General features: G+C 38.4%; 1 pseudogene; it reads right to left on the bottom strand.

Moving 5' to 3' along the window:
- Positions 1-3,553: 3,553 nt before the first annotated feature.
- Positions 3,554-10,580, bottom strand: LOC126076452 (protein farnesyltransferase/geranylgeranyltransferase type-1 subunit alpha-like; annotated as a pseudogene).
- Between the last annotated feature and the right edge of the window lie 2,901 nt (positions 10,581-13,481).

Below are 13,481 nucleotides of genomic sequence, written 5' to 3'. Positions count from 1 at the left end.
CTTCCGCCTCCCCAGATTTACCAGGAGTAGCATTATGCACTAGAGCTCCCAGGATCACACTCTTGGTATGATCTTTGACTTCACTTCACTCTTCGCATTCCATCTGCAACCAGTAAACGGGTCCTACAGGTATAACCATTCCATGATCTTGCAGATGTTTTCCCTTCTCTCTACCTCACTGCCAATACCTTGGAAAAACCTCTGTCATCCCCTTACTATATCCATTAAAGAAACCAAATTCATTGCTGTCGAGTTGATTCCAACTCATAGTGACCCTATAGGACCATGTGGAACTGCCCCATACGGTTCCCAAGGTTGTAATCTTTACAGAAGCAGACTGCCACATCTTTCTCCCTCAGAGCGGCTGGTGAGTTCAAACTGCTGACCTTTCCGTTAGCAGTCAAGCTCTTAACCACTGCCCACTAGGGGTCTTTACTACAGGACACAAATAATCTTGAACTCAGACTTGAAGAGGCTTCAATTCTTGTCACTTTTCTCCATGACGTTGACCAAGTCAGTATCCTCTCCAAATTTTCTCATTCTTAAAATGAGACTAGTAATAACTACTCATAGGATTGATAAACTTATATTACCAATACGTCTTCGCAGAAACATTATGTATGTATAAAACATTATTTATGCATTATTACTATATCAGCTTCCTTTTGTCTTCCTGCTTTTACTATCATGCTTTCCTAATCCACATTGTTCACTGCTGAAAAACTTACATTCTAAAAATACTCTTGTAATCATATTGCTTTTAACTCAGGAATTTACAATGACTTCCTTTGACTCTCAAATTAAGTCCACATTGTCTTTGTGGCATTCAAAGCCCTTCAATTCAGTGAACTTGAATTAAGATAGATGATAAAATATTGACTGTGACCTTAAAAATAGTGAAATACGTAGACCTACAAGCGAGCACAGTACTATCAATGTACTACGGTAAATGGTAAGACAGAAGAATATAAAGGCAGCCAAGGAAGCCCAAAGAGAGGACATGAAGTCAAATATTGTGAATTAAAGAAAACATTCTGGAGGCCATAATGACTGAATTGAATTTCATAATGGCTGAAAGGACAAGCAAGAATTAACAAAATAAAGGTCAGAAGGATATTCAACTAAAAAAAAAAAAAATTCAACTAGTCACAGTCTATTCAACCTTACTTCTCAATACGAGCAAATAACTCAGATTATTTACTATATTCCTGGAATACTCTACCTATGTTCTTTCCTATTTAAATTCCATGGTTTATTCATTGAAAACCAATAATCACATAGTCTTTTCCAGCTAAAGCATTTCTTTATTATGAATACCAGCAATGCTTAGGTTTACAGTATATTCATGTGATCCCAGGTTTGTCTGTATACATAGGCATAAACTAGTTTTCCAGTTGCTTTCCAGAGCTGCCTACCTCTATACGTCACATGATGTGAGAAAAACAAAGCCCTCTTGTTTAAGCAACTACATTTTACTTACTGTACATTGGGCATTTTGATCTTTAGCTGAAGCTGTTCTAATTGGTACACTAGTGCATTGTATCACTTAAGGTCAAACCAGGTTTTTTCTGTTTTTTTTTTTTTTTTTGAGAAATTTTACCATTATTAACATTCATGCAGAAGTATGAACCAGCATGAATATATATACCTTAACAAATACGAAGTCTGCTATAGACAAAATTGCAATGTAAATGGGGATGATGTTTCTGGCCATCTTTTGCCTGCTGGACTACTTCTCCCTTCCTCATTCTGCCCCACAGAGATCTTATTCTCCGGTGTCTCTACTATGATATGCCCCTGGGGCGTCCATCCAAAACAGCACATAGGGTATTAGCCAACATCTTTACCCATTGAACTTCATGGCATATACCATACTGGTATCCCATAATAGTGGTATCAATAATACTAACATGTACTGAAATTTACCACGTGTCTTCGTGCTGCTATAAGAGAAATACCACAAGTGGATGGTTTTAACAAACAGAAATTTATTCTGTCACGGTATAGTAGGCTAGCAGTCTGAATTCAGGGCACCAGCTGCAGGGGAAGGATTTCTTTCTCTGTTAGCTCTAGAGAATTTCTCTCTCGTCATCAATCTTCCCCTGGCCTAGGAGCTTCTTGGCACATGGACTCGAGGTCCAAAGGATGCACTCTGCTCCTGATGCTTCCTTCTTGGTGGTGTGAGGTCTCTCTTTTCTCTGCTTAATTTTCTCTTTTATATCTAAAGAGATATTGACTTAAGATACAATATAATCAAACCCAGTCCTGTAGATTGAGTCCTTCCTCACATAACTTCCTCTAATCCTGCCTCATTAACATCATAGAGGTTAGGATTTACAACATATATGATAATCACATCAGATCACAAGATGGTGGACAGCCACACAATATTGGTAATCATGACCTAGCCAAGTTGACACACAATTTGGGGACATGATACAATTCATAACACTATGTGTCAAGCACCTTGCATGCATTATCACATTTAATTCTCTCAGCAACCACATAAAATAGGTACCATTAGTCCATTTTGCTGATGAAAAAGTAAGGATTAAGAAAAAAAAAAAAACTTCAGAGAAGAAAACATAGGATCAAATGCCCGCCCTAATACACAGCTTTAACACGATACAAACCATAACTAACAGCACACAAACCCCAGAAGATAAGCTAGATAACTGGGATCTTCTAAAAATAAAACATTTATGCTCAAAAGACTTCATCAAAAGAGTAAAAAGAGAACCTATAGACTGGGGAAAAAATGTGGCTATGACAAATCCAACAAAGGTCTAATCTGTAAAATCTACAGGAAAATCCAATATCTCTACAACAAAAAGACAATCAATTAAAAATTGGGCAAAAGAAATGAATGGACACTTCACCAGAGAAGACATTCAAGTGGCTAACAGACACATGAGGAAATGCTCACAATCACTAGCCATTTGAGAAATGCAAATCAAAACCACAATGAGATACCATCTCACCCTGGCATTACTGGCATGAATCAAAAAAACAGAAAATAACAAATGTTGGTGAGGCTGTGGGGAGATTGCACTGTTGGTGGGAAAGCAAAATGGTACAACCATTTTGGAAAATGATATGGCACTTCCTTATAAAGCTAGAAATAGAAATACCATATGGTCCAGAAATCCCACTCCCAGGAATACATCCTAGAGAAATAAGAGCTGTCACACAAATAGACATATGCAAACCCATGCTCATTGCAGCATTGTTCACAATAGCAAAAAGATGGAAACTAACTAGATGCCCGTCAACAGATGAATGGATATTGTGGCATACACACACAGTGAAGTACTACGCAACAATAAAGAACAATGATGAATCTGCAAAGCATCTTACGACATGGATGAATCTGGAGGGCATTATGCTGAGTGGAAGAAGTCAATCCCAAAAGGACAAATATTGTATGACACCACTACTATAAAAACTCATGAAAAGGTTTACACACAAAAGGAAACAATTCTTGAGTCCCTTGAGAAAATATAGGCATTCCATCAAGTTCTTCTGGGCAGTGTTATTTCTGTTCACTGATTGGTCAGTGACTTTCTGTGCTGTGTTTGCTTTCAAGTGATTGTCCAATATATCTCTGATATTCCTTTCCTATACTGTACTTTTTTTTTAGCTGGGATGTCACACAACTCTAATGCTTTAAGAATGTCCTCCTTGTTGTCATATTGGTTTTCTAGTCTGTCTTCATAGATATCCACAAGAAAGGCAATTAGGTAGGGAAGACTGTGACTTGGTTGTAAATCAAGCAATTGATTGAACAGATTGGAATATTTCAAAAGGCCACAATCCTGCAAAATCCTTCTCAAGAAGTTCCATGCACTTTCATTATGTGGTACTAGTTTGATCATTTCCAGACTATACTAGGCTTCTCTCTTCAATACAGCAGGATTACTGTAGCCAGTGGTGTTAGAAATTACAAAGTACCTTTGATTCCAGACAGAGTTATTTCTCACAGCTTCTTTGAGAAGTTGGTCTACATATTGCAGTTCGTTATCCCAACGTTTTAATTCCTGAGTAATTCACTGTCCACACTGCCAGGCATGGTATTTCTTTGCATCCTGATTAAGAATATCAGCAGTAATTATCAGCTCCTGAGATAGATCTTTCAGCCATTCCACTAAGGCTCGCCTAGGATGCTAAGCTTGATAGGTTGGGGGCTGTTCCTTAATTATTGCAGTGATATAGTTCGTTTCCTCCTGTGAAGATCCTTTTGAAATGACTTTAAGAGAACTCTCCGAAAATGCATTATTGGCTGCATTTAACTCAATAACATCTCAGATTAGTTTAAAAGACTGTTCACTCTTTTCATCAGGCTGCAGCCACAGCCGGGAAATAATCATAAACATCTCCAAATTTTTCACTATAAATGATCTGAGCCAGTGGATTGGGGCCATCGCTCTTTGGCATTGGATCTTTATCTGCCCACTCTGCTCTGTTGCTGTACAGGACATGGGTGAGCAAGTCCAGACTCAGAAACCTGTCGGCCACTGGAGACGCCACCACTTCTCTAGCCTAAACCTCCATCTCTTCTTCCTGCTGCTGCTGCTGTTGTCACTGCTGTGGGTGCAACTAGGGTAGTGGCTGCACCAGCTAATGGGGCTGGCTGCCCCGGAACCGCTCGATAGCCTCCATCTTGCGTGGGCCCACCTAGACTGGAGGCCTGGTGGCACACTGATTAAGAGCTGCAGCTGCTAACCAAAAGGTTGGCAGTTCAAGTCCAGCAGCTACTCTTTGAAAACCCTATGGGATGGTTCTACCCTGCCCTATAGTTGGAATCGACTTCAGAAGAACAGTTTTTTTGTTTGTTTATCAGAGGGTAATGCAATGAGTTAAAAGATGCACAATGTGCATAAGCTAAACCAAACAAGCCACTTTGGAGAAGAACGTCTTGTCCTGAGAGTGAAAGGAGAGAAAATTATCTTCTACGGTCTGCCAAAAACAGATATAGTACATAGAAAAACAGGGGGAGAAAAGTTGTTTTCTTTGAATAGCCTAATGCTTTCTTCCTGGGTACCATGTTTTCCTGGACAGTTTTATAGTTGCATGGAAAATCAACCCAAACTCAAACATATAATAGAAATTTGACTTTATAAACCATTCACTCGTTTTAGAATAACTCTGGTAAGGAATTTTGGAGTGCTTTTTGCTTGTAGGGTAAAACTTTAATCACTGATACACTCATTTTGAAGGTATAAATTCAGGTGAGATTTAGGTATTCTGTATTATACAGTAATGGCTCATAGAGAAAAACATCAATGACTAGATATTAGGAGATATTACTCTAGTTGTAATAGTGGTGTGATATTTCAGAACACAAGTTTTAGAATCAAATAGAGCTAGGCTTGAATCACAAGTCTGCCATTTACTAAGTATATGATACTTGGATGAGTTATTTAATCTTTCTGAACTTTCTTGTTGTTCGGTGCCGTTGAGACACTTCTGACTCAAAACAACCCTATGTACAAAGAACAAAACACTGCATGGTCCTGCACCATCCTCACAATTGTTGCTGTGCCTGAGCCCAGTGTGCAGCCACCGTGTTAATCCATCTCCTTGAAGGTATTCTTCTTTTTCGCTGATTCTCTACCACACATGACATCCTTCTCCAGGGATTTGTTCCTCCTGACTATAAGGCCAAAATATGTGAGATGAAGTCTCACTATTCCCACTGTACTTCTTCTAAGACAGGCTTGTTCATTCTTCTGGCAGTCCATGGTATATTCAATATTCTTCACCAATGCCATAATTCAAATGCATCAGTTCTTCTTTGGTCTTCTTTATTCATTGTCTAGCTTCACCTATGTATGAGGTAATTGAAAATACCTTGGCTTGGGTCAGGCATACTTAAGTCCTCAAGGTGACATATTTTCTTTTTAACATTTTTTAAAGGTCTTTTGCAGCAGATTTGCCCAATGCAATACATCATTTGATTTCTTGGCTGCTGCTTCCGTGGGCATTGATTGTGGATCCAAGTAAAATGAAATCCTTGACAAATTCAATCATTTCTCCATTTATTATGATACTGCTTATTGGTCCAGTTGTGAGGACTTTTGTGTTCTTTATGTTGAGGTGTAATCCATACTGAAGGCTATAGTCTTTGATCTTCTTCAGTAAGTGGTTCAAGTCCTCTCCACTTTCAGCAAGCAAGGCTGTGTCATTTGCATATCAAAGGTTAAGAGTCTTCCTCCAATCTTGATGCCCTGTTCTTCTTCATATAGTCCAGCTTCTCAGATTATTTTCTCAGCATATAGATTGAATAAGTATGGTGAAAGGATACAACCCTGATGCACACCTTTCCTGATTTTAAACCATGTAATATCCCCTTGTTCTGTTCAAAAGACTGACTCTTGATCTATGTACAGGTTCCACATGAGCACAACTAAGTGTTCTGGAATTTCCATTCTTCGCAATGTTATCCGTAATTTGTTATGATCCACACAGTCAGATGCCTTTGCATAGTCAATAAAACACAGGTAAACATCTTTCTGGTATTCTCTGCTTTCAGCCAAGATCCATCTGACGATGATATTCCTCATTCCATGTCCTCTTCTGAATCCAGCTTGAATTTCCAGCACTTCATTGTCAATGTACTGCTGCAGCAGTTTTTTAATTATCTTCAGCAAAATTTTACTTGCATGTGATATTAATGATATTTTTCGAAAATTTCTGCATTCCATTGGATCACCTTTCTCTGGAATGGGCATGAATATGGATCTTTTATAGTCAGTTGGTCAGGTAGTTATCCTCCAAATTTCTTGTCATAGACGAGTGAGCACTTGCAGCGTTGCATCCATTTGTTGAAACATCTCAATTGGTATTCCATCAATTCCTGGAGCCTTGTTTTTTACCAGTGACTTCAGTGCAGCTTGAACTTCTCCCTTCAAGATCATCAGTTCATGGTCATATGCTACCTCCTGAAATGTTCGAATGTCGACCAAATCTTTTTGGTACAGTGACTCTGTGTGTTCTTTCCATCTTCTTTTGATAGTTTCCTGCCTAGTTAAATTTTTGGCCCATGGAATCCTTCAATATTGCAACTCCCGGCTTGAATTTTTTCTTCAGTTTTTTCATCTTGAGAAATGCCGAGCGTGTTCTTCCCTTTTGGTTTTCTAAGTCAAGGTTGTTGCACATTTCATTATACTTTACTTTGTCTTCTCAAGCTGCCCTTTGAAATCTTTGTTCAGCTCTTCCACTCCATCATTTCTTCCTTCTGCTTTAGCTATTCTACATACAAGAGCAACTTTCAGAGTCTCTTCTGACATTCATTTTGGTATTTTCTTTCTTTTCTGTCTTTTCAATGACCTTTTGCTTTCTTCATGTATGATGTCCTTGTTGTCATCCCACAACTTGTCTGGTCTTCAGTCATTAGTGTTCAATGTGTCAAGTCTATACTTGAAATGGTCTTTAAATTCAGGTGGGATATACTCAAGGTTGTACTTTAGCTCTTGTGGGCTTAATTTTCTTCAACTTCAACTTCAACTTGCATGTGACCAACTGATGGCCTGTTCCACAGTCAGCCCCTGGCCTTGTTCTGACTGGCGATATTGACCTTCTCTATCATCTCTTTCCACGAATATAGCCAATTTGATCCCTGTTTGTTCCATCTGGTGAGGTCCACGTGTACAGTCGCTGCTTATGTTGTTGAAAAAAGGTATTTGCAATGAATAAGTTGTTGGCCTTGCAAAATTTTATCATCTGATCTCCAGCATCATTTCCATTACCAAGCTCTATTTCCCAATTACCAATCCTTCTTCTTTGCATCTTGATTGCATGTTTGATCAATTTCAGACTGCAGAAGTTGGTAAAAAAAAAAAAAAAAACACTTCAATGTCCTTCTCCTGCCTGGAGGGGAGATGAGAGGGCAGAGGGAGCCAAAAGCTACCCAAATGGACACGAGAGAGAGTGGAGGGAAGAACTGTACTATATCTTTAGATGGAGAGCAATTAGGAGTGTATAGCAAAGTGTATATAAATTTTTGTATGACAGAATGACCTGATTTGTAAACTTTCACTTAAAGCACAATAAAAATTAATTAAAAAAAAAAAAATCTTCAGTGTCTTCATCTTTGGCATTAATGGCTGGTTTGCAGATTTGAATAATAGTTGTATTAATTCATCTTCCTTGTAGGCATATGGATATTATCCAATCAGTGACAGTGTTGCAGTTTGGGATAGATCTTGAAATGTTCTTTTGAATGATGAGTGTCCATAGTTATATTCTGAGTGCTTTCCAACCTGGGGGGCTCATTTTCTGGCAATATATCAGACCATGTTTAACTGCTATTCGTAAGATTTTTCCTGGCTTATTTTTTCTGAAGTAGATTGCAGGTCCTTCTTCCTAGCCTTCTTAGTCTAGAAGCTCCAGTGAAACCTGTCCAGCAAGGTTGACCCTGCTGATATTGGAAATATCAGTGGCGTAACTCCAGGCATCACAGCAACATGCAAGCCACCACAGTACAACAAACTGACAGAAACTTTATCTTCTTCATTTCTAAAATGAGGATGTTATCATGTGACTCTCAGTGTTGCTCTGAGAATTCATTAGCTGCTCAATTAATGGATCACCTTAATGCCATTCCAGCTCATAGCAACCCTATAGGACAAAGTAGAATTGCCCCATAGGGTTTCCAAGCCTGTAAACCTTTAAAAAGCAGACTGCCACATCTATCTTCTGAGGGATGGCTGGTGGGTCCAAACTGCCAACTTTCGGTTAGCAGACAAGTGCTTTAACTGCTGCACCACCAGGGCTCCTTATGCTATCATTAAAACCAAACCCAAACCCATTGCCATGAAGTTGAATTCTGACTCATAGCAACCCTATAAGATGGAGTAGAACTGCCCCATAGGGTTTCCAAGACTATAAATCTTTATGGAAGCAGCCTGCTGCATCTTTTTCCTGCAGAGTGGCTATGGTTGGCAGGCAAATGCTTCACCACTGTGCCACCAAGTCTCCTTCATTACCGCTGCCTAATTGTGTGATCTTCAGCAAGTTAATTTCCTGGGCTCTGGCTTTTTGATCTGTAAAATAAAGGATTTGGACTAAATGACCTCTAATTCCTTGTGAGAATGGAGCAGGACTGGGCAGTGTTTTGTTCTGTTGTGCGTAGGGTTGCTATGAGCCGGAACCGACTTGACAATGCCTAACAACAACAGTTCTTTATCCAGATTTTAGATTTTATGAATCCCATGATATATTATTTCTTGCTTCCTTTTCTGTGTCTTCACATCATATAGACATACATATTATTGTGCTTGACACCATGTATTATTATTTGTTCATTTTCTCCCAGGCTTTTTACAGTGCCTGGCATAGAAAAGGTGGTCAATAAGTGTTTATAAATGAATGGATGAATGTATGACTACCTGAATAAATGAATGAATGAATAATTTAATATTATACAATCCCTAATAATAGAGTGACAAAGACACAGGAAAGAACTATCATTTTTTTAAACTATATTCCTGAGTATATTTTTAAAGTCTTGGTGAAAGTAAAAATAATACTAATAATTTTTATTCTTATCTAATATAGATAGAAAACTAGGTTGGGAGTTTTATGGTAATGAGAGAGTAAAGACAAATCAAAGGCTGTAAACACAAATGCATGCTTTTGGAAGCAATCTACACATCACTGATTTAGCTGTGTTGTTCTTACCCCACCCCAACACAATAATTGCTGAGAAAGAGTCTGGAGTTTCTTCCCGTGGACAATTTCAAAAATGTATTTTACTCTTAAAGCCAAGAAGACAGATTAATTTTTTCTCCTACCTTCGTTTTTGCAATCATAATAAAAAAGTGTACTTAAATCTATATTTTAGGCAGTTATAAATAGAGTGTCAGGAATTGCTTGGCACTATGTTTAGCAGTTCATACAAAAAAGCAAATAAGATATGGCCTTTGCTGCCTAAGGAGTTAACATGTAGTCCCCTTGGTAGTGGCTTGACGTGCCGAATTTAACAAAATTTCAGTTTTTCTTTAGGCCTTAACTCTGAAAGGCAGATAGCACAATTATCTGAAATTTGATGTGGACTGAAATAGAGGCAATCCCATGTCACTGAGATACGTTTAAAGGACTTAGCCACGATTCCAGAAAATGTGGAGTAAACCTGAATGGTGCCCTCAATTTGAATACCTACTTTAAACACTTTTTTCTTTCTTTCATAGTTAAGCCAACAGTACATGTCTCATCAGGTAAACAGAACAGAGAGTTATCAGAGCTGTCATTTTATGTTAAAGAGATTAAATATTTGCTTTATTAATAAAATTAATTTGTTAATTTTATTAATTATTATTAATAAGATTAAACATGGGTCTGTAATGTAATTATTAAGCTATGCTAAAAATAAGAGTTGGATAAAATAACTAAGGTAATTTTAATGAGCTTTCTATGACTGACACAAATATTTTCTCCCATTTAAAACCAGAACTTTTCATCAAATACTGGTGTCCCAGCAACTTAAACCTTCAATCCACTGAGCAGATGCCTTTAGGCTCCTAACCCACCTGCTGGACCCTGCTAGAGCTCTGAGAGGGTGTGAGCTGAGCCTTGATCATGGCTGCTTCTAACCCCTCCACTGATGGTAGGTCCTTCAGCCTCGGCTCACTGTATTGAGTTCATATTGTTTCTTGCTTCCCTCCACAAAATTGGAGGATCTCTTCATCTAAAATTAATCTGTATAAAATACACTTAGTAGAGATGGGGGATCTACATTTTCATATTCTAGTCACTTTAAGAATTTAAGATTACCTTGCCAGGAATAATAATAGTGATTTTTTGAAGCGTGGAAAGGACACAGAACGTAAGAATACAGGGGGGGTGTGTATTGTGTATGTGGTGTGTGTGAGCATGTGTCATGTGTATATGTGTGAATGAGGGAGAGAGATTGTAAATCTGTGTTGTGGGGGTGATGGTGGCTAGCCATACTACCTTCCTTTCTGAGAATCTCAATAAAGAGGATAAAATAAGAGCGGTAACAGAAGCAACTGGCTTAGAGATACTTTTAAGACAGTCATTAAGATCTACCAATAAATTCCAATCTGCCAGCTAGAAACCTCTCTCATGGGGCTTTTCCAGTACTGAGCAGCTTCTGTTTTGCTGAGCACTTGCTGACATGCTCAGTTGTTCTTTTGATGCCCTGTTTTTTTTTGGGGGGGGGTAGCTGAGAAGCTATTTCCAAATCTGTGCTGTGATGCAGGGAAAGAGTTAAGAGAGAGCATTCATCATGTCTTTAAGTCTTCAATTGCCCCAAATTAATACCAGCAATGTTTTAAAGGCAGGAAAAACTTTCATTAAAAATGTCAAAGTGTATATGATCACAACATATTAAGTGAATAATGAAAGTTTTTAAATAGTTTGAACATTTCAATCCCTATTTTAGTTTTATATTTCTAATCATGTGTGTGCACACACATGCACATGTAGCAAAAGACTGGAAAAATACACACCAGGTTTCTCAAAATTTATTTCATTGTAAACCAATTCTTCAGGATAGTAAGAGGTGCTGTCTTTTTTTTGTTTTGTTTTAAGTCACTTTAAGATTGTGAAATGCTCACATAAAAAATGTTAAACAGGTTTCTTTACTTCAGGGCTGCCTAAATGTGTCATATGATGATGGTAAACTATATGAGATGTTTATAATAAAATATGTAGTTGTCCAGGCCCCATTTACATGAAGAATTTTCTAGAATGCAACTTAATATTTAACACCAAGCTTCCATTCCACCAATATAAATTATAAAATCATATTCCTAGTTTTTCCTGGAATTTCTCCCTGTTTTCTGGGGCTGGGTTATAGTTTGGGGTTTAGAAAGTGTCAAGATGAAGGGAGGGGAGACAGTGAGTGCAACAAATCTAGTCCCTGGTTGATATTGAATCATACATCATCCTCATCTCTTGCTCTTTCTGCTTCTTGAATGATGCCCACCAACACACGTAAAGCAGATAAAGCAGAAGAACTATCCACCCCAACAGAGACTCAGGAATATTTCATGAAGCTGCTTAAGTTCCCTTCTGTCTAGGTGATATTGGCCATACTGGAAATATTTACAACAAGGAAGTCAACAAATTCTACAAATCAGGGCATCCTACCCTCCTCCCTCCACAGCAAGTTGGTTGTTAACATTTTATCAGCATCTACTGTACTTCCCCCCTTTCTCCAACTCCCTTTCAGCTCCTGGCCCAACACTTAAAAGATTTGTAGGCTGTTTCTTATCTCTGCCCTACTACACGCCCCCAAGGAGCCCTGGTGGTACAGTGGTTAAGAACTACTGCTGCTAATCAAAAGGTCTGCAGTTCAAATTCACCAGCCAACCTTGGAAACCTTATGGGGAAGTTCTACCCTGTCCTATAGGGTCACTATGAGTCAGAATTGACTCGATGGCAATGAGTTTGATTTTGGTTTAGGACATGCCCCCACCCTTACCCAAGTCAGTGAAGTACTGAGTCGGTTATCATTGACATTGGTGGAAGAAACTGGAAGGGTAAAAGAGGCCTTTTTTATTGGGACTAAGGCCTATGCTAACTGAACTGAATCGCTTCGTGATAGATGCTGTACTCAGGGTACAGCGAAAACCAATCACTTTTTGTTTTAAATGAACTCTGTGGTACAGTGCCTCAAAAAATGGCTGCCAACAACACCTACCATTCATGTACGTGCATGCGACATCCCCCGTCAAGGGTCAGAGTTTATCTCCCCTGCCCTCGAAACTGAACTGACTTGTAACCAGTAGAATATGTCAGAAGTTTTGCTGCGTGGATTCTAAGCCTAGTCCTTAAGAGGCCTGGCACGTTCCAGACTTGCTTTCATGGATTCCTGAGCCATCATATATAAAATCTTACCACTTCACATGAAGAGTGAGATATCCAGTCAGACCCCAGACATTTCAGCAGGAGATACATGTGCAAAGCCATTTTGTATGTTCCATCCCCAGCCAAGTTTCCAGCTGAATGCAGCTTCTTGAATGACCCCTACCAACACACATGGAGCAGAAGAACTGCCCAACCGAGACCAGACTAAACTACAGAAACATGAGTTAAAAAAAATCATTTTTTGTCCAAATTGCAGAATCATGAGCAAATAAAAATTATTTTTGTTCTAAGTCACTAAGTTGTGTGGTGCTTTGTTATGCGTAAAAGGTATTTGAAACACTCTCTTCCAAGCAGTATAATTATTTAAATTATTCTAATCTCTTCGCTTTAAGCATCTAACTCAATATCCACAAGTGTTGCTATATGTTAAAGGAACACTCCCTTATACACAATAGAATTCATTACTAGAGTATTTATTTCCTGCCATTACAAAATTTAAAATTATCACTTCACTCAGCAGATTATTTTGTGGAAAATTCTAATTCTAAAGTTTATATGGAAAGTCAAATACCTAGAATAGCAAACTCATCATTGAAGAAGAACAAAGTTGGAAGATTCAAACTACCTAATTTCAAAAAAAAAAAAAT

This window comes from Elephas maximus, chromosome 4, assembly GCF_024166365.1.
Source record: "Elephas maximus indicus isolate mEleMax1 chromosome 4, mEleMax1 primary haplotype, whole genome shotgun sequence".
Lineage (NCBI taxonomy): Eukaryota > Metazoa > Chordata > Mammalia > Proboscidea > Elephantidae > Elephas > Elephas maximus.
The sequence above is the reverse complement of the archived record's forward strand: the minus strand, read 5'-3'. Positions and strand labels throughout refer to the sequence as shown.